At 33.1% G+C, this 24,392-nt stretch overlaps 1 pseudogene; it reads left to right on the top strand.

Annotated features, from left to right (window-relative positions):
- The first annotated feature begins 7,229 nt into the window (after positions 1–7,229).
- Positions 7,230–8,227, top strand: LOC149544685 (protein NRT1/ PTR FAMILY 5.12 pseudogene; annotated as a pseudogene).
- The last annotated feature ends 16,165 nt before the right edge of the window (positions 8,228–24,392 follow it).

Below are 24,392 nucleotides of genomic sequence, written 5' to 3'. Positions count from 1 at the left end.
GACTGCATAACAATGTGCATAACATTTTATTGCAGCCTTCATATCCTACCATAGAACCTGCTCATGATGAAGGCTATAATGTGCATTATAGTGGTGGAGGTATTAATTTGCTATTGGAAATTAACTATGCAATTATGAATACAATTTAACATCTTCAATTGCAATTTGACGTGTATCCTTTTTTTGAATATTTTAAAGCATGTTGAACATCATGCCGAAGGAGTGGAACATGTTCCAGGTGTTCAACATGTTGACATGGAAGCAGATCAAAATGTTAATGTACATGATGTGGCATTGTCAGGTAAGAAAAATGCATGTTATGTTGTATTGGCACTTAATTATAGACTAGTAATAGTTAAAAAAAGAAAAAGAGTATGCCAATTTATCCCATTCACTTGTTCTTGCAACAGAGCCCCCTTTAGTGCAACAACCTCCTACTCCTCCAAAGACAAGGAGCCATTGTAATTTGACATTACATGTGCCAGAAGAAGAGGAGAATGATGCAAATATGGATGCTCCTATGAACGCTTTTCTTAAGAGAGCTCAGGAAAACAAAAAGAAAAAATGATGTTTTAAAAATCTTTTTTGATAAACCTTGTTGGATAATGAAAGAACTTTGTTTTAAGTAATTATGTATGAATAATGTGTATTAATACTGATTTTTATTTTATGTTAATGAATATTGTTATGTCTTAATGAAGTCTTGATTAGTATTGTGTATTAATGAATTTTATATCATATTAATGAATGTTATGTGATTGTATTGATTGAATGTTATAGTTCATAAATGGATGAATGAATAAATGAAGTATGTAATTAGATGATAATGGATACTTTAGATTGATGTTAGGGGGAGAGGGGTGAGGCTAGATGAGCTTCCACCTTCACGTGGTTGGCCTTGTTAAGTAGAGAATATTATAGTATTCTTGAAACCAAGTGAAGCTCAAACTAACATAAAATGGACACTTTGCATGTGGTAGGTCTAAAATGATCCACGACTACTGTTGCCCAACTTGGTGAGATGAGATGGTGAGTCGACTTGGTGAGATGACCTGGAGAGCTAACTTGGTGAGATCATTAAAGACATGCCATAAACAACAACATAGTTCCTCTGTTATCTTTGATTTATACCAGGTTCTCTTTATCATTTGTTTGTGTTGGTAACTTGTGTTAGTAATGTAAACATAGATTAGTTTCTTGGGATACAGTCAGTGATTGCTCCTTCATGGTTTTAGATAGATTAAATGTTGTATGAGCTCTGCTATAGTGGAGAATAATAAAAATTCAAAACTATTATCTCTTGAGTTTTCATATTGTTTGCACATTCCTTTGGTCTTGTTACTATGTTCCCATGAGTGATTTCTTATTGTAGTATCCAAGCTTAAGACCTGGGTTACATGATAACTATTTGACAAAATACTTCTAGCCTAAACTTGATCTCCTTGATCAGAAAAAGCAGTGATTATTACATTGTTCCTGATATTAGTTATTTTTATTTCAATTTTATGAGTTTCATTGGTACATTCAGCATTATAAATTTGATTCTCATATTTAGAATTGGCTTAGTTTGATGAAGTTTTAGTACTATCATTTCTTTCCAACATATTATCTAAAATTCAGACTAGAAGAATCACTTAAAAATCCCATAAGAAATTGCATAACAGCGAGGGTTAGTCATTGTCAAAGTGTTTGATGAAATTTCAAACAACTGAATTGGAAAGAAAATTGGTGCTTATTGAAGCCATACCTAGTTGGGATTATTACATACCATTGATCTTTATGCAGTTTTGATAGTTTGCTTGACCACTTAGAACATTTTCATCGATTGTTCTATATGGCTCATTTGATATTCACTATTTCAAATCATAGAGTAAGGTAGTTCATTTTCTTGTTTGAATACTTAGAAATTATTTGATATTACCTCGTTGAAAAGGCTTATTTTCCTTCCATTCTGAATGGATAGATCTGATATGTATCAGTCATCATAAAGAAGTAAAAGTTGTGCTTTCATTTTCATAATCTAAATTAAGATAAGATTGATTTGTTTAGAAGGCTTTTGAATTTCTTGTTTAAATGTAGACCTAAGTCTTTGAGTGTATATGCAAAGTTCAACTAGTCATTGAGCTAAGACATATCTTCCTCATGTATGTTGGTATTAAGGATAAAGGAACCTACATGGCACATAGTCATTTAAAGACTTTTTGACTTTTTTTTAGTAGGGGAGTAGTGAATGGTATAATCGTTCCATGTTGAGATTTTCATTGTCTAGCCACTTGTCCTATTGACAAACCATTTTGGGACATGTGATGCTCTATATGTTATCCTTGTTATTTAATTTTGACCAATGTAGGATTTAATTCAATGACAATCCAATTATATATTTGTGTTAAGTAATTGAAGGCTTCTACCAATATTTATGGTTACATTTCATTTAGAAATTTGATTGTATTACTGTGAGTTTTCATTTCAGAAATTTCATTTTTCCACATATATTTTGCAAATAACTACAAGAAAAGGGGTTACAATTAGCACACAAGAACCTTTAGTCATTTGGTAGTAGGAGGAAAGGATGTATAATCCATTACATTTACAATTTCACCCTCTTTCTTGGGTCATATATTATATTCATGGGTCAATGGGTTTGACTCAAAAAATGTACAGTTGAATTGTGATAGCAATATCACAATTTGACTTGCTGTGGAAAATATCTTAGGCTTATCTATTGATGAGCTCAAGGGGCTTTCTAATGAATGGTTCATAAGGCACAACACTTGTTGTAGGTTTTGTAAATGGGATTCCAAGTAGAGTGGTTTAAACCATGGAAGAAACTCCATAGTTAAGCCTTCTTGAGCTGGAGTAGTATTGGAATGGTTGAGCCTTTGAGCAAGTCATGGTGCTTCATATTTGTGAGCACTCCCTCGATGCAATGAGTGCAAAGTGTTCATTCATTCTCATGAGAAATGAGTCTGTGTGAACTACTATGCATGAATCATGGTTCAATGAGCTTGACTCAAAAACTACACTGTTGAATCTTGATAGAAATATTGGAATTTGACTTGATGTGGAAAATATCTCCTACTTATCAATGATTTATGTGTCTTAAGTTTTAACATATTACTTCAATAATAAATACACCTTCAAAGTTCAGAGTTCAGACAATTCTGCTTTTCATCTTCCTACAACTTTTTTTAAACTTTTGCTATCTCTAGTCCCTTGTGGACATTAATATAATTTTCTTTTCTTTCTATACACAAGGTCTAGTTTGACTATTTTCTTTTGAGATTTTATCCTGAAGTTCATTTGGTAATGCTAAACTTTATTGATCTTTAAGCTTCCTTTGGAACTCAATGATTTCTTTTTTGAGGGTGATTTCTATTTACTTGTTCTATCCACAGTTTCCATCATCTTCTTTCTCATGGGACATGACAATATCGTAGGCATAATCTTCTTGGTTAATTGGAATGTGCCTTCTGATCCATGCCATGTAGGATCCAATTTAAGTCCTTTGTATGATGATAACTTATAAAGTGACTATAAACCCGAGATGTAGTTCCTTCAAACAAAGGGTAGCACAAGAAATTTATTAAGTTTTTCCATAATCTGTACAATATTTATTAATTATTGTGCATTATAGTCTTTATTAATTATTGTGCATTATGGAATATGTGTAAATGGTATTGCATTTGGTCCAATTGAAGGTATTATTGGAATGGGCATACTTTCACCCAAGGAATTCTTAGGTGATCTTCAGGAAAACCAACCTCTTTATAAAGAAGGAGAAAATGGGATGTTGCTATGGCAATCGTCTATTTGGTATCTGACACTAGTTAGTATCTCTTGAACCTATCTAATAATCAATATTCAAATCTACAACTCTAGCCTCATGTTGATATTTTCCTACAAGTCTAGAAAATAATGTTTGAATAATATAAGAGGGCATTTGTTGATTTCAAAGTACATCATTTCATAGTACATCTCTTAAAACCAGCTGACAATGGTCAAAGCTCTTGGTGCATAGCAATGAGAGTATAGCCACTGATTGTTCTTGTTCCTTAGGGGTGCCTATATCAAGCAGCTCTGCTATAGTCACGATGCAACCATTAGTATTGGCAATCGCTATTCTTCCATCTTCAATGGTAGCTAGATTATATAAGATTCTAATGCAAATTTCTGTAAAATCAACTTCACAGACATTGAGGAGATGAACAATCTTGGAAACGACATCTGCTGACACCATTGTAGACTAATTTTCAGCATTTGTGGATAAATGATATAATGAGTTTAGAGCATCTTGTCTACGTTGGTAGGAGTTTAGGAGTTTGAGCTTAGTAGTTTAATTAAGTAGTGGCTACTATATATTACATTAAGATTTCTTCTGGGAAGACAAGAATCTTTATTGTTATAGATTGAACATTGGGATTGGAGCTGCCTTGAGTAAGAGAGGTCTTAGCAAGACAACTATTGACTGTAGGATCATGAGGGTTTGCATTGGTGATTTTCTTGGTTGATTTAGCTGACTCACTCTGCCTATTTTCATTTTTTTCCCACTTAGTATGACAGAATAGGAATTTATAGGAAGTTCTCTTGATTTTCTCTAAGAAAACAAGCTAATTGGGTCTCATTTTTTCAAAGCTGTATGCGTTTTGTATTAGAAGTGGGAAATTAGTCATCATTAATTTGTATATGAATAGATAATCTCAAAGCCCTTAAAATAAATTGAAGCAACATGCTTCTTGTGCAACATAGAACTGACATTATGAAATGAAGATGTTGGATTTGATTGGAAACAAGTTAGGAAGCAGTGCATGAAATGAAAAAAATCAATAAAAGGAATATGAAAAATTGCATTTAAGAGAAGATATATCAAGAAGATGAATTAGTTGTCGCTTATTTTGTACAAAATTATACTCTAGGAATCAATTATTTCTCTGATGTATGGATCATACCCACATCAAGAGAGTTCTATAAGTGTCATGCCAATTGAATGAGAGGAGACGTGAAGCTCATCTAGACTCTAGTAACATCCTGGATAACAAAACAATGGATGGAACTGAAATTAACTCATTTGATTTTCCAGGTCATGAGCCATACCTTCTCTAAAAAAATTTTAACCCACTTAGTACACCATTATAGAAATTTATGTGAGCTTTATGGCAAGGTAAGCATATTTTATGATGATATTGTTGTAACTGCCACACAAGACAAGGGAGAAAAATGTGAATACAACAAGGGGGACAAGAAAAATAAAATAAAAATTATATCAACTTGTGGAATCAATAACTATAGTTGTTTTCTAGGATTTACTTGGAACAAACATGAAAGTACTCGCTGCCGGTGTTGATCCATATGGAAATTTAGAGTTCTGAAAAAAAAACTAGAACAAGCCTATTAGCTCAACTTCGTGTTCATAATTTTGCAATTACAACTCAAAATGGCACCATTCAAAAAGTGCATTGGAAATTTTTACCAATTATAACATAAAAAAGAGGTGCAGAACTTTGATTGCCACAAATCTCAGACTATGTAACAACACGAGATGCATGGTTGTATGAATGATTGTGCAATTATCCATGTAGATCAAAATATAGACAAGGTGATTTGAGATAAATCAATCTCACACAATGAAGTTGATTTGTCATCAAGTTCTAGCACCTCACCTCACCCCTAAGACATTAGTCATTAATTCAAGATTAATCAATGATGGATCATAGAGATGTGCATTAACAGTAGTTGTGATGTTCTTTCTACTATCATCCACTCCCCAGTAGCTCCCTGATCCATCTTCCTTATTGAAGAAAGCTAACCTTCCATTACCTTCTGTAAGGATGCAGATATAATTCCTCATTGTTAGGAATCTGTGCTTGGATAGACCATCAAATAATAGTTTCTTAATCAAATTAAAAATCCCATACTCTGGGACATGCTCCTCTTACAATAAGATGTGCTTCATCAGATATTTAGAAATATGCATATGCCAGTTGTGCCAAGGATTAAATGATGTCATGTTTTCACTACCCTCTCAACTCTCAAGTTTGCATTCAATGTAATAAATTTAAAGTATCTAAAGGCTAAATAATAGTGTTCTCTTTAAGGGGAGCAAACAGTGTGAGGTGGAAAGGTCTTTAGTGTAAGTGTTTGTTAAAATTCCTCTTGGTGTTTCCTATTGTATTGCATTGCTTACCCTTGCTATCAGAAGTGGTTTTATAAGTTTTACAGAAGATTTTTTTCAGTTATGTTTTCTCCATTTGGATTAGTTGAGTTTTCCTTTGCTGTTGAAGCCTTGAAGGTTCTTTTTAGCTACATTTTCTCCATGTGGAGAGAAGTGGACAAGTATTTTTAAACATGACCAGCCCTTTTCTCCTTTGGTTTTGAGGAGTCTATCCATTCAGAGGCAATTTTCAACCATTAAATTTATTTGTTAATAACAAGGGTGGAGATTGCAGAGAGGTTTGCTCATGCCAACATATCTTCAAATTTGATGATTTATCTCACAAGTTTTTTGAATGAAAGCACTGCAACTGCTGCATGCAATGTGAACATATGGTCAAGGGTACAATAAATTTTGCATTTTTTGGATGCTTTTGTTGCTGATTCATATTTGGGTCGGTACTGGACAATCCTTGTTTCTTCTCTCATCTACCTACTTGTTAGTATTCTTTTCCTTCACAAAATCCTTTTCCTTAACGGTACAATTAATGGGTAGAGTAATTTGGAATAAAATTCCTTAACCAGTATTATCTACAAATTTAAGAGTTTTTGTGAATAAAGAAACTGAATATGCACTTGTTGGAAACTGAATCAGATGTCCATTTTCTTTCAAAGTAGCTGAATAAGTTTTCATTTTCCAGTGTTTTAACATGCCCAAGTAACACTTCATGCAATGCAACATGGCAGGGGCTAATCTTGGTGACTCTATCAGCCTCCCTCAGGAGTCTCAAACCCTCACTATGCAAGTATATGTTAGAGTCTTTCTCCAGACTCAAAACATCACATTTTAAGATTAGGTTTTTTTTCTTCTCACTCTACTTGGTTGATGCTAAAAACTGTCCCACGATCCCAAAAAAGAAAGCAAACATTTAATATGGATTGTGAAAATCTAATAGACATAGATGATAAGTTTTGTGTTTTCAAACTAGGAATGGACCAAATTGGTCGTGGTTTAGTATGAGGTTGAGGGGAATTTTGGAATGTCTGCCAAGTTTCCATTATAGGCATGCCAAATAAAAGGGATGTTGGATGCAATTTCAAATTCTAGTTCAGTAACAGCATTTGGGAATAATGCTAGTTCAAATGCTTGGAGTTCTCAACTGTGTTTGTTTTGGGCCTATATGCTTGGGAGATTCCTTTTTGATGAAACTCATAGTCTTGTTTTTTTAGGTTTCTTGACAAAGCAACAATTGAAGATGAACTAGACTTTGAGTGCAAAACAACATGCAATTAGAGACTTTGCACAGTACAACAGGTCGAAGAGGTAAAACTCCTCTTGGGCATATTACCCATTTGGATGGCATGTTTAATGTATGGCATTGTCTTTGCACAATCCTCAACATTCTTCACAAAATAGGGCAGCACAATGGATAGAAAAATTGGTCGACATTTTGTGATCCCTTCAGCAAGTATGCAATGTTTCATGAACATATCTATAATCCTATTGCTCCCTATCTACGACTGTATCTTTGTTCCAATTGTAAGAAGATTATCAGGGAATGAGAGGGGTATAACATTGCTCCAAAGGATAGGAACTGGTATGTTCATTTCTATCATTTCAATGATTATTGTTGCAGGGGTAGAAATTAAGAGAATCAATGTAACAAGGGATAGTGGACTCATAAACGTTCCCTCAGCAACAATCCCAATAAGTGTTTTTTGGCTACTTCCACAATGTGTTCTTTTTGGCATGGCTGATGTGTTTACAATGGTAGGAATGCAAGATTACTTTTATGATCAGATGCTAGACACAATGAAAAGCTTGGGTATTCCTATTTATTTGAGTGTTTTAGGAGTTGGTAGTCTCCTCAGTAGTTTCCTCCTTTTGATCATTGAGAAGGCTACTTGTGGAAAGCAGGAGCATTACTAGTTTGCAAACAACTTGAATAGATCCCATTTAGATTACTTTTATTGGCTTCTTGCTTCTTTGAGTTTACTCAATTTTGGCATGTTCATGACCTTTGCTAGCTATTACAAGTACAAAGAGACTGCATCTACTGACACAGAGAATGCTTCCTAGAAACTAACTTCATGTTACACCTATGAGGGGTGACACTAGTGCTTACATTACCAGTTTAACTATTCTAATTTTTTATTTAAATTTTATCATGATAGTGTAAATATTTTGTTTCCATCAACCACATCCATATCATTGTTCAGTCTTTTTAAGCAAGAATATTTACATTCGTTCCTCTGCGATTGACAGAGAACATTTTATTAAACATAATTTTACTATGAATTATTTCCTCTCGATTATTTGTTCTCTACATGAGTGCATTTTTTTCAACATATAATTGACTGAGAATAAATATATTTTCTTACAATTTTTCAATTGAACCCCTTCTTTAGGTCTAAGTGATAATTGAAAAGCTCATTATTTCTCTTAATTAGACTATTTGAGAGTTATTTTTTTATTCATAATCCTTATTAGGCTTAAAAGTACAAATTGTTGTTCATTTTTAACACCTAATTAAATTAGTTGAGTTGTAACTTATTCAAAATGTCTAATTAATTTAGATGTAGATTGTAGAGTGCATGCACACATTGGTTAGGTTAGACATAAATAAATATGAGAGAAAAAATCATCAATTGCACAGTTGCTAGTGAACAACTTTGGGTAGTAAGTGATTCTATAATTGTGCAAAAACCAAATCAAGTGTATTTACCCTTACAAACATAAATAAATATTGCATATTCATTAGATTCTTGGCATTTTTACGTCAAGTTCACCAAAATGGGGACTACAAAAAGGGGTTACATAGCACATGATATTAAATGCAGGCCACAAAAAGCTAAATAGCATCGTGATGGCATCAAAAAACCCATAAAGACAAAATGTAGATGAGCACAAAAATTCAAGCAGTTAATTTTATGTGTGTTTTCTATTATTGGACTTGAGATTGACAATAGTTGCCTTTTCAGGTAATTTCAAAGCTTCATTTGATTCTTCGGCCATTTCTCCTTAGAAGACTGAAGGAAGAGGTGGAACAAAACCTCCCAAAGAAAAAAGAAATAATCCTGTATGCAAATATGACAGAACATCAAAAATAGATACAAGAACATTTAGTCAATTAAACACTTGAGGCCTACCTTCAGAGTAAGGTAGAGAGAGGTAGGGTAATGTGTTCTCTAATTTTAAAGAGTTATTTTGTAGAGCTCCTGCATAAGTTGTGTTCCTTTATTAAATTGTACTATCAGCCATTTAGCCAGTCTTATTTTCTTGAATAGTAAAAGCTTGGTATGACTTCCTTCATCTGTTTCAGGAATAGGTATCACAACAAAGCTAAACAATTTGATGATTCAACTAAGAAAGAACTACAATCATCCTGACCTGTTGGAATCACAGTTTGATCAATCAAGTCATGTTTTAATTAGTAATTAAGCTTGGTTTTTTTGAAACTAATTACTAGTGGGACAAATTGATTTAGTGTTATGTCTAACATTGAGCTTTCTCTTCAGTTGATTACCCACCAGTGGCTCAGTTGGTTCAGCAGTGTGGCAAATTTGGCTAGTTAGATAGACTTATATTGCATTCGAAAGCTCAAAAACATAAGGTACCAATATCAATTTGCATTAGTTAACCTTGATTTTTACTGCACCCTTAAGTTTCTTGTACTGATTTCAAGTAACACAACAATCAAGAGAAGAGTTTGCTTGTTGTTCTCAAGTCTCTAATTTGGTCCTAGATATTTGTTAGATTTTTATTAGCATTCTAGAAGTAATGTTTGCATGCAATCGTTGTCCCTTAAAACTCTTATTTGGTTTCCTTTGTACTTGATTTGTTTAAATTCCTAAAGGAGGGTTTAGTTTGTGGCATAGTAGGAGATAGTACACCATAGTGACGTTAGCAAGTTTCACTAAATCCATTAAATAATACTGTCAGATAGAAACTCAATTATATATATGTATTTAGAAGTTTACATAGATATTATCTTTATAGTTGAAGAATCAATCATGTGATATGTTCAGTGAGATTTAGACATTCACATGCTGCCCACTGCACACAACCCAAAAAACACTGAGTCTTGCATGTGCTCCTTTACAAGATGCCCACCTTCTCTTCATATGTTTAATGTATTGAAAAGTCTTCTAGTATAGGTGGGTCATCCTCTTGTAGTTTATTTTGAATCTTTTCTCTCTGAGAGAATGATGGAATGAGATATTAAAGTTGCAATAAGATCATGCAGTAGTGTTTCAAGGTACTGTTCTTCTTGTGTGTGTGTAATGGTTCACAATTTCATGATTCTATAATCTACCTGTTTGGCCTAACTTTTTTGGATTCTATAGTAGTATTTTTGCTCCAATAGTACAGAAAAATGAATTGTGTCATTAGTATTCTGAAGCCTATGTGCAAGTCTACAAAGAGATGGGTGTCAAGGTTATAGATTCATTACTACACTCAGGAATGGGCTCATCTTCAATCTTCAGAAGATTGAATATGAGCCCATTCCCAACTGTGGTAATGAATCTCAAAGCTCCTTCAGCTTGAGCATATCATGTCCTTCAGATGATCTTTTTGAAGCTGCTTCAACATTGTATCCTTCAGACTTTATAAAAATTTACGTGATATGATTGTGAATTCTTTTCTGGAGATAAGTTTTACTCAATAAATTGTGAAGCGGATGGAATCTTCTATGATTAATCCAAACAAATACATATGCCCCTTTATAATTTAATTATTTGTTTGAGTATATATAATATATTTCTTGACAGTGTCTTTGGTTGATGTGTAGCATCAAGATTTGGGTTCTGGTATTTCTTCTGCAGTCGCAATGAAGGATTGTATATTACTTGCAGCTTGTGGAGTAGATGAGATTCTTCCTTAGAGTCCTGAATTTCCAGTTAATATCTTCACTTCATGTCTCACAACACCTATTAAAAATTTATTGCGATGGTATTATCTTATTCTCATACCTCTAATCATCTCATTCTTTTTACACATGATTGGGAAACTGAAATTTGTGATGTGCTAATAGCTAGCTCCTTTGCTGGGTACAACAACTAGACATATTAGGGAGTGAATTAATAGCATGGTTTCTTGTACAAAATCAATTTAATTTAGATTTTTGGTAATGACTATTTATCTATCTTGTATCTTAAATTATTCTCATTTCCCTCAAATATGTGTCACAATGGATATAGTGTTTACATGTATCATAATATTGAAATGATTCTCTAAGGCAGGGCAAAGTTGTTTACTATGCACAAATAGCTCACTTCTAATGGAATGGAACTTAAAAACATTGGGATACCAAAATTAGTGATCCTTTTATTCCTGTCATGTGAAATTTTTGGTTTTTATAATGTATGTTACTAGTTTTGGATTTCTATTTGCTAAACATGATTACATCTTTATCTAACAAGACATAAAGAATTACCAAAATACTTGTCACCCATCCTTGTACAATGCTAATGATTCTTAGTTGGAGTAGTTCCAAGATAAGTCACATTGAGGTGACTAGGTGGGAGTGACTTGGTGAGTTGACTTGGAGAGTTGACCTAGGGGATGGGCTTGGTGGGCTGACTTGGAGAGTTGACCTAGGGGGTAGACTTGGTGAGTGAACTTAAAGAGTTGACTTGGTGAGCGTACTTGAATTTTCAACTTGACGAGCTGACTATGGGAGTCAGCCTGGCAAGCTGATATGGCGAGTCAACTTAAAGTGGTGACTTGGTGGTGCAAGTTGGTGAGCTGACTTATCAAGGCCACTTGGTGAGGCGACTTTGCGAAGTGACTTGGTGAGCCGACCTACGAAGTGTACTTAAAGATTGACCTTGATGAGGTGCTTTGGTTGGGTGACTTGATGAGAAAACTTAAAGTGTCAACTTGGCGTGCTGACCAAGTGAGTTTACATGGTGAGTGAGCTTAGAGAAGTAACTCTATGGGGCAAGGTGGTAAAACTACTGGGTGAGTCAACTTCATGAGTTGACTTAATGAGTCAAATCGTTGAGGTGACTGGGTGGGGGTGACTTGGTGACCTGACTTGGAGAGTTGGCCTAGGGGGCGAACTTGGTGAGAGAACTTAGAGAGTCAACTTGGTGAGCATACTTCAATTGTTAGCTTGGCAAGCTGACTTGGGGAGTTGGCCTGGCGATCTAACATGGTGAGTGGGCTTAAAGTGGCAACTTGGTGGGGCAAGCTGGCAAGCCGACTTAGTGAGGCCACTTAGAGATGTGACATGGTGAGCTGACTTGGTGAGCAAGCTCAATGAGCGGACCTAAAGATTGACCTTGATGAGGCACTTTGGTGGGGTGACTTGATGACCGAACTCAAAGAGTCAACTTGGTGAGCATACTTGCACTAGTGCATTTGGGTTCATTTTTTGACCTTCATTGATCAAATTTTCAACCCAATTTTTGACCAAATTTGACCAACTCACTGGTACATGATTTGTCTCAATCATATAACTAATTATATATTTTTCATATTAGTTACTGTCAGTGTTTTTTAGGCATTCTATAAAATAGTTCACATGCCTTGTATATGATATGACATTTTGCATGCATCTTGCACTCTCTCTCATCCGGCTAATGATGGATTACATAGAGTGATCTGAAACCATGATGCTAAAAAACATACAATCAAATCCAAAATGAACTTGCACTACAAATGGATTGTGGAAATCTGATATTGGTAAAATTGCATGCATGTCTACCAGGACAATCACAACTTAAACATATATTTGTCCTGGTAGACATGCATGCAAAATTAAGAATATCAAATTTCCACAATCCATTTGTAATGCAAGTTTGTTTTGGATTTGATTGTGTGTGTTTTTTAGCATCATGGTTTTAGATCACTCTCTTTAATCCATCATCAGCCAGATGAGAGAGTGTAGGATGCATGCAAAATGTCATATCATACGCAAGGCATGTGATTGTTTTATAGAATGCCTGAAAAAAAATTTACAGGTACCTGTTGGTAGAAATTTCTACCTTCATTGGTCAAAATTTGTGACCTTCATTAGTCAAAATTTCTACCTTCATTGGTCAAATTTTTTGACCTTCATTGGTCAAAATTTTCTACCTTTATTGGTCGAAAGTTTTTACCTTCATTGGTCAAAATTTCTACCTTTATTGGTCAAAATGTTTCTCTTCATTGGTCAAAATTTCTACCTTTATTGGTCGAAATGTTTCTCTTCATTGGTCAAAATTTCTACCTTTATTGGTCAAAATTTTCTACCTTCATTGGTCAAAATTTTGACCAATTCCTGGTAGAACTTGCACCATGGCTATGGAGGTTTTTTGACCAATGTATTGGTTGAAATTTTGACTGGAAAAATTTTGACCAATGGGTTGGTCGAATTTGGTCAAAGTTTGGTCAAAAATTGGGTCAAAATTTCAACCAATAATGGTCAAAAAATGGTCTCAAATGTACTAGTGAAGGTTAGCAAAGGGAAATCAGTTTCTATCAAGCTCATAAGGTCAGCAAAGGAAAATTAGTTCTTACCAAGTTCACTCAGTCTCTAAAGGACTTTGTAAAGTTTGTAGTGTTTATCGAGCTTCACTTGGTTAACACTGGAAATCATTTTTGAAGTAGTGTTTACTGAGCAGGGTCGACCAATGAAGGATTTCATTGTTTTGGGAAATAAATTTTATTTGTTTCATGTAATGTTTGTAGCTGACTAATGTATTGTTTATTGGTAAATGTAACTTGTAAATGAGCTAACTTGACATTTGGTAATGTATAAATAAGAAGTCAAGTTGTGAATTCAAATACAAGTATGGATGAATGAGTGAGTATGCAGTTGAATTAATTGTGTAAAGAGGAAGTGTGAGCAAATTTTGAAGAAGGATCAAATATCCTTAGGGAGTAGCAAAGTTGTATTTGATTAGTGAGGATCTAGAGAAGTAGAATAGAGATTTGCATTATCAAATTTTAGTTGCATCTCATTCAAGACACTCATTGTTACTTTCTCACCATTGTAGTAGTAATTCCTAAATCTCTAAACATATTTGGTTTAATAGCCATTTTATAAATCCTCTAACAAGATGGACAGTTCTATTGAATTTTTCTAAAGCCCTCTAGCAAGGCCACTCCTAGTAGGATGATTAAATCCTCTAATAAGGTCACACCTAATAGTCCATTTTGTAACCTTTAATAGGGTTAGCTCCTAATAGGGCTCACTTTAGAAGAGTGAAAATTGGTAGCTAGTTACTTGGTGTTTTTTTCCCATATTGGGTTTCGACATTAAATTTGGTGTCTCTTGTGTTCATGTTATTTTCTTTTGCATGCATGTTAATAATTGTGAATGCTTAAAGATCAATAACAAGATAATCTACTAAGTTAAAACATTTTTATATTTGGCTATTGAGTGATAGTAGTCACTAGTTATTTAAGACATCTAAGGGATCTGTGAATTTGTTTTTGTGGTAACCAATTCACCCCCCCTCTCAATTACTCTACCTATATTTCCAACAACACCCTATTAAAGGATTTCACATAGTCTTTTAGGACTACTTTGTAAAGAGATTTGATTGAAATAACCTATTAAAATGTCTCAGCATTGATCCTATAGGTGGCACTAGCTTTCCTGATAATAGATCAGCTTTAAACAATGTCTTCTTGATCCTTCTCAATCAGATGTCTCAATGTTGTATCTTTTTCTCTATCCTATGGTTTTCTCTAATTGATTTTACAATTCACTCTTTATTCTAAGTCACTATAAATGTCTAGTTTGCACATGGAAACTATTCTTTTTGCTCCTTCAATTCCTTGTACTCTCACTATGAAAGCTTAGAGTTTTTTCTTCCTTAAGAAGACTTGGTGACTTAGGGTTAGGTATGAATCTATGACTGAGATGCATCTATTTTGTTTCTTAAACCTTCCCATTTTCTAATTAGTTTCATGTACTTGCATAGGGAATCCAAATAGAGATTCATCCTTATCTTCAAAATATTGAAATCTAATCTTAGGTCAGCTCAAAAATGGTTTATATAGTTGTTTGTTCCATTACAAAAAAATATGTCAAAACTATTTCACTTGGCATCCAAAGTCTCTAATGCTCACCATACACTAGTCTTTATACTATGACTCAATAGCTATATTTCTTAGCATCCACTATTTATTGGGCTCCTATGTCACTTGGCATGGTCTATCTTCTTAGCACTTGAGTGACTTGACACTCACTATAGCTCATCTTGGTCTAAAATGTTGTGCTTGGCATGTACTACTAGTTTGACATGAACTAAGTAACTTAAGTGTGTTGACACTCACTTGTCAAAACCAATATGAGATCAACAAAGTATTAGAGATAAAGACATTCATAAGGATTTAGGTATAATGTGTAATGGAAAACTAACTTTGAAACCTGAGTTTCCATACTAGTTGTAATTGATAATGACCTAATTCATAAGATCACATGACTGAGCAATGAAGGATATAACCTGGTAAATGACATAAAAGTTAGGAAAATAATTGAAACCAATTTGAAAACTAAATTTTATGGTAGAAAGATGAGAGTTGACTTAATCAAGGATATTGGAGTTAGAGTGTTGAGAAATATTATTGGATATAAACTCAATCAAAAATTCTATCCTAGCATGATTTTTACAAGTAGCTTATGTAATGGTTGTTGAAAAGAATAAGGTTACCATGTGTGAAATTGTCAGAGTGTAGTTATTAGACAACATAGAAAAGATGAAGAAATATGAGAATGTAGTGTTTAGATTTGAATATGTACTAACCTATTTATTTTTCCATGCAACCAAGAAATTCCTTGGAATGACAAATTGGGATAATAATGAGTGCACTATGAAGTTGATCACCCAGTGTTACTGGGCCAAACTTGAAGATGTTAAAAAATTTAATTGGAAATGAAACAATCTATACATAATCTCTCCTACTATGGTAGAGAAGTACAAAGATGAAATATGTTTTATGGTAGAAATTGATACAACCTGTATGGAGGCAAAGGAACCTAGAGTTAAATTTATAGAACCTATGGGTTACAAAATGAGCGAAGAACTCATTGAAGGTTATGCAAAGATAATGTTGTAGTTAAAAAGAGATACTAATAGTCCTAGATGAGGAAAATATGAAGAAAATATGAAGGAATATCATTCTAAGCTTCACACAAAGAAATCAAGAAGAACGTTGAGAAAAGGATAGAAGCTATTCTCAAGGAATCAAGATTATCAAGTCAGGAATTCAATGAGATCAATGGTATAGCCTTGGAGATTAAGGCTAGTAGAAAAATAGAGGTATTGGTAACTACTCATTTCCATTGTAGGACCCTCAGAGGGAGTAACAATAGTGGGATCTACTTCATAGATACCTACTGCACCTTATGTCATAGTTGCACAAGTGCAACCTGTCAAAGAGTAATCTGGGTAGAAGAAGAAATCTGATGAAGACATGGTAGTAATAAAATCTATACAAAGAAAATCAGAGAGATTGGTAAAGCTAAACAAAGATCCTACACCATCTCCTAAGAAGAGAACCAAGAAAACCACTAGTGCTTTAGGAAAAAGAAGGAAAATAATATAGATCAATGAATCTAATGAGTCTGAGGAAGAGATTGAGGAGAAAGTAGTAGAATAGGTGGTTGGTGAAGGTAGAACTTCAACTGGTAAGAAATCTTGGAAACCTGAGATTGAAAATCTAAATATGTAGATCATTGAGAATGACAATTTTGTTCAATTAAATAAATATTATAGTTTGTATAGTAACATGGATAGAAGGCAGTTAGAGAGTGCAATTGTAAGGAATATGAATTTGGGAAATAAGAGATTTGATAGTATTTAGAGTAAGATCCCTGAAGACTTGTACAATAGGTTATCGAATAGAAAGAGAAGATTTGTAGAAGAGAATATGAAATTGAGAAAATATTTGATTAAGAAATTGTGTGAAGTAAATATTGACAATGATATAGAGAATATTTTAAAAGGTATTGAGCCTTCGTTGAGAAATAAGAGAAGAAATATTCTTCTTATGGGAGGAAACTATAAAGAGGTAAACAAGGAAACTAAAGAAGCCATAATTAGGTATATGAATTCTATGCCTAAAGATACTAAGGAGAGTATGCAGTTAGAAAGAGAATGCCCCATGTATGTTGAGGTCAATACACCTATTGTTACTAAAGAAGAGGTTGAGAAAAATCAGAAAATTGACTCACCACCACCTATAGCTATTGGGACTAAATCCATGCAAGTGGAAAATACTCCTATGAAAATAAATGATAAAGAAAATCCCTTTGTACAGTATGGGAGTAACATTATTGGAAATATTATTTTCAATTCTAGTTCTAATGAAGAGAATTGAAGATGAGAGAATAAAAGAGGAAGAGGAAAGAAAAGAAGAAGAGGACAGAAAGAAAGAAGAGGAAAGAATGAAAGAAGAAGAAAATGAGAAAGAGATTAAAGAGAGAAAAGAGGAAGAGATGAAATTCATCAAAATTTGAATAGCTATGATGCAGAGCCCTCTGTATTTCTCTTCAAGGAATCTTAGTTCAACTCAAGGGATTCACAATAGGCTGGTACACCCTCAAGGAACCAAGAACATCTCAAAGATTACAACAAAGAACCCTGACATTATACACCGATAAAGACAACATCTTCACTCACACAATCAGATTGCTATGTCTGATTGAATTGTTCATAAATCCAGTTCTAAATATCTTCTTGAAAACCCCTTTAAAATAATTTTTCTAAATTATTAATTATAAAAAATATCCAAAGATGTGACCAATCCAATAAGCAGATTATAAATTATGTACTCTGAACCAAGACCCATATTTTCTGTCATAAATCAGAAACAAAATTGGTAACCCTTCCTAGGGCATCAGATATCTTCCTCAAAATAAATCTAAATTAAACCAAACCAATTCCATATTATAAATTCTTGAGTCTAGTTTCCAAATATGTAAGCCATTCATTTTTCTCATTCATATATAAAGTTTCAAGCACAAATCACTGTCTGTAACTCCAATGAAAATTGTTAAAAACCAGTTTTCACTCAAATGCCCATAACTTTCACAAATCTATATTAAAATGATTCAAACCAGTTGGAAACGAAATTTAGTTCACATATCTTTCCAATAAATATCATTAGAGATCTTGAGTCTCCAAAATATGTCCGCATCACACGCTGCAACATGACTGTATTCAGAGAATCTCAAATCTGCAAACATCCACTTTCACCAAAATACCCATAACTTATTCATTTCTTCATAAAATTAAACCAAACCAAAAGCATGAGAAGAAAGATTCATCATAATATATATCCATTACTATATAATATGGTTTATAGGCTGTACATAGCTGTAAAAATCCTGGAAACTACTCTAAAACTAAAAAAACCAATCAAAACCACAACAATAAAATGCACCAAAAATGTATCAAAGTATTTCCTCTTCTTCCAATTTGATTTGGTTCGACCATACAATGGTTTTTATATCCATTTGACAGTTATAAACCTTCCTAACTACCCCCAAGACCAACCATATACCATTTTACATCATTTTTCTATTAACAACTTTCTCAAAGTTGCATTTTACAACTTTTTACTCAACTTTTACATTTTTGATAAAAAATGGCTTCATAGCCTTTACAACTTGACCCAAATACAATACAAATGACTCAAATGAATTTAGATGGATATGAATAGATCCATTCATCAATTAAATAAACATTTTTACATTATTTATCATATTAAGACCTCCTTTTACAACTTATTACAAATGGCTTCTCTAGCTTTTATATCTTTGTCTTCTTGAAATTTAATGTGCTCCTGCACCAAGCTACATCCATTCTAGAAGCTACCCCAACAACCACAGTCACTACATTATCTAATGATGATGACCTCATTGAGAAAATTGTTGGAGAAGAACAAGTCTATTAAGACTTTAGAGAAAACTTTCATAGAAGTTTTGGAAAGGATGCAAAAGATAGTGCAGACTATTGTTGTAGAGCCAAACATTCAGAAGAAGGCTAAGGAAATGATGAGAACCTTTGATGCAGAGTTCACTACTTTGTATGGCATTTCTTTAGTGCAAGCTCAAATTAAGCATGATGCATCATTGTTTGATACATTATGCACAAATGTTAGAAATGATTTATAGACTTTGAATGTTTTCATAAAGGAGCTAAGGATAGATGAAGGAAAGAGATCATATGGACATTGTGCCATGTCATAAAATTACTTGAAGGAATTTGATGAGAAAATTAAATTCAAAATAAGTGAGCTTCAAACCCTCATTATCAAATTATAAAACTAATAGTTCATAATTCTATTGGATGCATTAAATTTGAAAAGGAGAAAGTAATAAAGAGGTTATATTTCCTTAGAGATTATTTATCTCCTAAGGTTAGTATTTTACAGAGGCAATTGGAGGAGTGTCTTGCAGAAAAGGCATCCTATGAAAAAAAATTCCTACATAAATTTGAGTGCAGAAGATGTTGCATCATATGCATTGTGTGCACTTATTAGTATATCAAATATAGTAAAAGAGAATTGGAAGAAGGAGCTTGAGGAGGTAAAACTTGATTTTTCAAATTGCATATCAAGAATCTCAAGTTAGAACAAAGTAAGGTCACACAATTTTTTTGTTGTAATTTTGGCCACCTTTGTTATTGATGTCAAAGGGGGAGAAGAATATAAAGGAAAATTTTATAAATGATGCATATACATGTATGGAGGAGCTTAGCTATGTATATATAAAATCATTCCAAAAGGAGAGATAAGGAATGTAATGATCTTTCAAGACATGAATAAAAATTTGAAATTTTGAAGGCTAATTTTTTAATAGTTTCTTTTTGTACTTATTGTTATTTTATCTAAAATTTTGGGACTTAGCCAACTTTCCCAAATTTTGCCATCAGTGCCAAAGGGGGGGATTGTTTCAATATGTCTAGGTAAGATAAGTTAGTATTTTCATTTATGGAAACATACATTTTGGTATTTCATTATGAAATTAGAAGGAAAAAAATTGTCTAAGTATTAGATAGAGTTAGATTCTATGAGTATGGATGACAGATTCAGAATTGTCATGTGTTCAATTGAGGAAAAATACCTAATAGTATCATGATGATGTGTGTTAGTGTGCAGATCTGTATGGAGTGTACATATTTAGTTACAAAGGAATTTCCAGTACAGGTAATCTATAGAGAAGAAGAGAGCATGATAGTAATTTGATATGTATAGCTTAAGGAATTATTTTGGTAACAAAATAACTACTTAACAATGATGGGAAGATGTCCTAGATGTTAACCCTGAGTTAATTTGTCAAATGTATGGAAGCATCAAAGCCAACTAAGAAAAATTTTCTAATAAGCAAGGTATAAGTAAATATCATATCATGCATGATTAATGATGTGTAGTGATTACATGTGAACTATTGTGAATGATGTTTATGTGATATGTGAGCCTTGCGTAATGTGAAACCTAATGTATGATTAGAATAACTATGGAGTATAGTAGTGAGACATTATTATATGTATATTCACTTTTGTAAAGAAGCTTAATTGTATATTTTATGTTAGGGCAGTGGCATCTTCTTGCATACATTGTATTTTTTCTAACAACTCATAATAGGGTTGAGGCTTTTAGCATGGCCTAGTCCCATAACAAGGACTTGAGGCACTATATTTACTTAATAGAATCCTAACAGGGTCAATATCCTTAATTGGATTTATTTGTTTAGTGGATCATTTTATAGGTGCCATCCCTATTAGGGTTTTCCCTTGGCTGGGGTTTCCCTAATTGACAAATAATGGTGTTATGAGTTCTCATTGTGTATGGTTATATTTATTGCTCAACATTATCGGTTTACTTTCATATGCATTTTGAAAAGTAATTAATAATATTTAGTTGTGGGGAAAAAATTGTAGAATATTGATTCACCCACACACCCCCCCGCTCTCAATATTATCTATTTCTAACAATGTTGTCATTTATGTCAAACCTATTGGTAAGATAGAGTGTCAAACCTGCTAAAGAGACATTCACTAATAGTTAAAGTGCCTTATCATTTGATTAATGAAGAGGATTTGAAAAGAACAGATCACGTGATGACCTATGAAATGTTGAGTTGACATGTGTTAAGTATCATGGAAATATAATGGGTACATGATAAGTTAGTCCTTGTCATGATAATGTGTTGTTCAATCAATACATGAAGTGTAGAAGATAGTTGGATGAAGTTAAGAGTTGAAACAAGTCAAAAGGATAAGCTTGATTGAGTATTAATATTGCATGGTCAATGAAGGAGTTTAAGGAAAAGATTAAGGCACTTATGAAGAAGCCATTTGAATTAGTTCAAGTTGAGTGCAAGTTATTGTCAAGAAAGTGTAGTTATGACAGACCCTAGTAATGGTCAAGTGAGCATGTTGATGTTGAGTGACAAAGTATAGTGTGTGTTGAGTTATATAGTATTGACTGAGCTAAATAACATGATGATTGTCGAGTTATAGAAAAAGTTAAAGTTTGAGAAAGATTTAAGTTTGAGGCTAACACAATTGGAATTTTGAATTAGTCAAAGTGAGAATATAAGAATTGATGAGTTGACATATTTAATGAACAAGGAGAGTTTCTTACATGATGAAACATAAGTATTTGATTAGAAGTTTCTAGAAGATGAATGAGAAAAAAAGGTGAAAGGATTTGATGAACCTTCCCTAGCCCTAAGATCAACAATGATGTTTAAGCAACAAAAGATCAAAATTCCCTATTTAAGGAGGCATCAAGAATGAATTTTAAGGTTGGTTCTTAGTTGATTGGAGATCTTAAGTAGAATTTGTGAAGGGAACAATAGAGGTGAAGTGTGAAGAGTTTGTAAAGTATGATTGTTTGAGGAGGTGCCAAGAAGATTAGTGATGGAGATGTGAATGAAGGCCAGTTAATGAACCAACATATGAGCTAATGGAGATGTGAATTTACAAAGTGAGTTGTACTTTATATATCAAACCTATTTTTACATTCCAAAACATTTATCATTCCAAAACCCATTAATCAAGGTTACAATTGATACAAGAGCATCCTAGGTTGAAGAGAAATCTTTCATGGACTAAAAATATTTCATCTTATTTATTTAAATAAGGTTTGTATCAATGTAGAGTTGTTGTCTATGGAGGCTTGCTACTTAGTAAGTCAGTCATATGAGCTTGAAATGTCCTAATTTTAGAGGTGGAGGTGCATCTCAATCATATCAACCTACCAATTGAGACTCAATGCCATATCATAAGTATCAATAAAGTTATTATGGATTTTAGGTATAAATTTTTAGTAAAAAAACTTTCAACTTAGTTTTAAAGTCATAAATGTGCCTAAATGAGGCTCAAAAATTGGATGGGTGGGTGCTTGTGCATATCCAAGCCTATAAATAAGACATTGAGGATTTCATAAAGGGGTTATAATAGAAAATAGGAGAAATAGCTTAAACATTGTGGCCTTCCAAAGCTGGGCTGACCAAAACCTTCCAAAATAAATTTCAAAGGTGTATTTTGCCAAATCTATGTGTTCTTAGATTCTATTGGCCCTAGGTATTAAGTATGAGTATGTAGAACCTTCCTAAGTGGGATGAAATTGCTTATTTAAGAAATGCCCATAGATTGTATAGAATAGCTCTGGGTGATAGTTCACATCTTTTCCTTGCAAAATACTATAATGAATACTCTCATGTAGGTTAGCATATTGTAATTATAAATTATGTAATTCCACATTTATGGCAATAATAAGAAGCCCATATTTTGTTTGCATAAATTGTTTTTATTTCTTTGTTTTTGTTAAATGTTTAAGGTATTAAGGGAAGCACCCTTCATCAAGTGGTATTAGAGCTAGAGTTCACGAGTGTGTGGAAAGATCACTGACTATGTGGGAGTTCACACTAAGAGCATGTTTTTTGCTAAGCATGTAACCAGATCACCAAATGTTAGGCAATTTACACTAGGGTTTTAGCAAAAGTGAAAGAAAAATGTCCATGAAGTGTCATACATGTTGCACTTGATAGTTTTTGAGTCCTCCAGAGGCTAATGTTAGCACAACAAGAAAAAATATGTAGAGGAACAAATCTTGTATTAAGAGATGATGAAAGTGAGGATGAAAGAGAAGAAGGAAATTTTGATCTATTAGTAAATAGATTTTTCACTTAGAAAATATGTGATTTATCCCAATGGAGTGTGTAGAAAATTGATTTCTCCAATAGTTGGATAGGCCTTTGACATCTGGCCTTCCTCCACATTTAGAGGGGCAACTCCCTTGTAAGATAAAATTTGATTTTTTAATAGAAATGATTAGAACTTAGAATATAAAAATGAAACCACTGATAGCGAATGCACCACACGAATACAATGTTTCCATAAAATCAATGTAAACTATTAATGAAAACAATAAAGAACTATGCTTGAGAGTTGTCACTAACAGAATTCTAATTCAATCATTTAGGAGCATTTGCAAAATACCATAAAAACACCCATTACAAAGAAGAAATCGATATTTCAATGTTTCAAATATGTAGAAAGAGAGAATAAAAAGTGTACTTTCTTTATTACTTAGCACCAAGAATATAAGAAATGACTAATTATAAGAACAACAATTGTACACACTTTCCAAAAATTACTTGTTATCAAAACATAAGCATTCCCTATCTCCAAGTCCAAAAAAGTCCCTTAATACATTGAGATTCAAGAATTTATAGCTATTTTAGAATAACTAACCTTTTGGGTTCATAATTACTCAAAAAGTTAGAGTTTGGACTACTCTGAAGATAGTTCGTAACTAACTCTAACTTTCAATGCTTAACTATAGTTAGAAAAAGTTAGGAAATTGACCAAAACCAAAATTGATTCTAAAGTTGACCTCTTTACAAAATGTATAAAAAAAACCTAAGACAACTTTAGACATATCTACTTCTAACTTTTAATTGTGATCACTGATATTTCTTGAGCTTTCTCTTTGATCTATAGGTGTTGTGAGTAGCTAAGTCAAATTTTCTTGTCTACTCTAAATGATTTGATGACCTATGCAAAACCCTTTTTTTTAATGATGATTTAACTATTCATTTTCAGCTTGCATAGATCATGTTTCTTTTTGTAACTTCATCCAACTCTAAGATGTAACTTGGTAAGTTTTGAATACAAGAGCCCAACGATTTTGAGAGACTACTCAATCTTGTCATAATGCTAGCATTTGAACTATGTTTATTGTTGAGTTTGGTGCTGATTTTTACCTCTATGCATTCCAAAATGGAAGG

The sequence above is a fragment of the Cupressus sempervirens genome, chromosome 8 (assembly GCF_028749045.1).
Source record: "Cupressus sempervirens isolate cs-2001-9-10 chromosome 8, ASM2874904v1, whole genome shotgun sequence".
NCBI lineage: Eukaryota > Viridiplantae > Streptophyta > Pinopsida > Cupressales > Cupressaceae > Cupressus > Cupressus sempervirens.
The sequence above is the reverse complement of the archived record's forward strand: the minus strand, read 5'-3'. Positions and strand labels throughout refer to the sequence as shown.